At 39.6% G+C, this 3,213-nt stretch overlaps 1 pseudogene; it reads left to right on the top strand.

The window, feature by feature from the left end:
• The first annotated feature begins 224 nt into the window (after window positions 1–224).
• Window positions 225–1,390, top strand: LOC110300743 (BCL2/adenovirus E1B 19 kDa protein-interacting protein 3 pseudogene; annotated as a pseudogene).
• The last annotated feature ends 1,823 nt before the right edge of the window (window positions 1,391–3,213 follow it).

The raw sequence follows: 3,213 nt of genomic DNA, 5'->3' as shown, positions 1-3,213 counted from the left end.
AAGTCCAGGAAGCAGGAGTGGGTGGTTTGGTGAGAAGTAGGAGGGGGAAGGGATAGGGGTTTTTAGAGGGGAAACTAGGAAAGAGGATAACATGTGAAAAGTAAATAATGGAGTCCAGTGTCGCCTGGCCTCAGAACTGAGCGGCGCAGGCAGCCCCTGCTACCTCTCGGTGACTGCCTCCCAGGCCTGTCGCAGTTGGGCTCAGGCTCCTTTGCTGAGCCACCATGTCTCAGAACAGGGAGGAGAACCTGCAGGGCTCCTGGGTAGAACTGTACTTCAGCAATGGCAATGGGAGCAGCGTTCCAGCCTCCGTCTCTTTTATAATGGTGACATGGAAAAAATACTGTTGGATGCCCAGCATGAATCTGGACGAAGTAGCTCCAAGAGTTCTCACTGTGACAGCCCACCTCGCTCCCAGACACCATAAGATACCAACAGAGCTGAAATAGACATCCACAGCTGTGGCGAGAAAAACAGCACTCTGTCTGAGGAAGATTATATTGAGAGAAGAAGAGAAGTTGAAAGTATCTTGAAGAAAAACTCAGATTGGATATGGGATTGGTCAAGTCGCCCAGAAAATATTCCCCCCAAGGAGTTCCTTTTTAAACACCTGAAGCACACAGCTACTCTCAGCATGAGAAACACAAGCGTTATGAAGAAAGGGGGAATTTTCTCAGCAGAGTTTCTGAAGGTTTTCCTTCCATCTCTGTTACTGTCTCATCTGCTAGCCATTGGCTTGGGGATCTACATTGGAAGGCGCCTGACAACTTCCACTAGCACCTTCTGATAAAGATTTGGATCTGACTTCTGCTCACACAGTGAGGATTCATGTCTGAGCTGTGACAGCTAATTGAAGAGCTAGCATGGCCCTTGGGTGATTGCACTATGTGTGTTTATTTGTTCTGTAAATGCGGTGTTCCTGATTAGTGAGACAGAATAGACTCATGTCATGACCTATAATTATACCTATGGGATCAATTAATAAGCAGGTCAGACTGATGCCTATTGTAGCATTTACTAGTAAATTTCTTTGAATATTAGATAGAAATAGTATAAATAATTTTAATATAGTAGCAATGGTGTATTTTAAAATGATCTGTAATCATAATCCAGTTAAGACACTTTACACTTCAAAAGAACAAGTAAGTGATATTAAAATCATTAAAGGGTTTTCCCCAAAGGAATATTGTGGCCTTATAATCCTATTACATAGCAGAAAATTAAAGGGTGCAGGTTATCTGTAAAGGCCTCTAACTTTGTGAATTAAGTAGCAAGTAGAAGCTAAGGTTACCCACAAACCCCACTTTGCAGTTCCCCCTCTTCCTGCTTTGCAGGATGAGGATTCTAGCCTTGCTGTCCACCATTACCTGGGGTGGTCAGTTTTGTTGCAGGCACCTTTATCACTTTGCTGAATTCTACTGTTTGTATTTAAATTTTATGTGCTCTGAAAATCAGCTGTCTACTTTAAAAGACTGGAAATGAAAAACAAGATCTTTGCCAAATTCATTGGAGAATACTATATTTGCATATCCGTTAATCAGTATCCAAAGCTTCTTAAATCGGGTGTCCTACCAGTCTTCTCTTTTCTATAGCATGGTTTTAAAGCCTGCCTCCTTGACATGCTGTATATATCCTGTTGTATTTGTTTCACTGTCCCACACTTAACTCAGGTGTGCTAAAATAAAAGTGACATTTTAACAGTAAAAAAAAGGTAAATAATGAAAATATCTAATAAAAGAAAAGAAACAAAAAAATCTATGTCCATCTAGAATTTCCAGTTAAAACTCATTTCATAAGATTTTGCATGTGTAATCAGTTAATATGCAGTTATACTATATTGATATGAGACCTATATATAGTAAATGATATTCTTATAAATGTAAAGTCACAAGTCAGATAGATACTGTTATTTATATAATTGAAATAAGCCACCCTTCTCAATAGTCACAAATAATATAAAATACCTTGGCGTGACTCTAACTAAGGAAGTGAAAGATCTGTATGATAAGAATTTCATGTCTCTGAAGAAAGAAATTAAAGAAGATCTCAGAAGATGGAAAGATCTCCCATGCTCATGGATTGGCAGGATTAATATAGTAAAAATGGCTATCTTGCCAAAAGCAATCTACAGGTTCAATGCAATTCCCATCAAAATTCCAACTCAATTCTTCAACGAATTAGAAAGGGCAATTGGCAGATTCATCTGGAATAACAAAAAACCTAGGATAGCAAAAACTCTTCTCAAGGATAAAAAAACCTTTGGTGGAATCACCATGCCCGACCTAAAGCTGTACTACAGAACAATTGTGATAAAAACTGCATGGTACTGGTGTAGTGACAGACAAGTAGACCAATGGAACAGAATTGAAGACCCAGAGATGAACCCACACACCTATGGTCACTTGATCTTTGACAAGGGAGCTAAAACCATCCAGTGGAAAAAAGACAGCATTTTCAACAAATTATGCTGGCACAACTGGCTGTTATCATGTAGAAGATTGCGAATTGATCCATTTCTATCTCCTTGTACTAAGGTCAAATCTAAGTGAATTAAGGAACTCCACATAAAACCAGAGACCCTGAAACTTATAGAGGAGAAAGTAGGGAAAACCCTCGAAGATATGGGTACAGGGGAAAAATTCCTGAATAGAACAGCAATGGCTTGTGCTGTAAGATCGAGAATCGATAAATGGGACCCCATAAAATTGCAAAGCTTCTCTGCAAGACAAAAGACACTGTCAATAAGACAAAAAGACCACCAACAGATTGGGAAAGGATCTTTACCTATCCCAAATCGGATAGGGGACTAATATCCAATATATATAAAGAACTCAAGAAGGTGGACTCCATAAAATCAAATAACCCCATTAAAGATGGGGCTCAGAGCTGAACAAAGAATTCTCAACTGAGGAATACTGAAGGGCTGAGAAGCACCTGAAAAAATGTTCAACATACTTAATCATCAGGGAAATGCAAATCAAAATAACTGTGAGTTTCTACCTCACACCAGTCAGAATGGCTAAGATAAAAGATTCAGGTGACAACAGATTCTGGAGAGGATGTGGAGAAAGAGGAACACTCCTTCACTGCTGGTGGGATTGCAAGCTTGTACAACTACTCTGGAAATCAGTCTGGCGGTTCTTCAGAAAATTGGACAAAGTACTACTGGAAGATCCAGCAAATCCTCTATATACCCAGAAGATGTTCCAACTG

This window comes from Mus caroli, unplaced genomic scaffold, assembly GCF_978045245.1.
Source record: "Mus caroli unplaced genomic scaffold, Mus_caroli_1 scaffold_10, whole genome shotgun sequence".
NCBI classification, from domain to species: Eukaryota; Metazoa; Chordata; class Mammalia; order Rodentia; family Muridae; genus Mus; species Mus caroli.
This window is presented reverse-complemented; position numbering and strand designations above follow the sequence as displayed.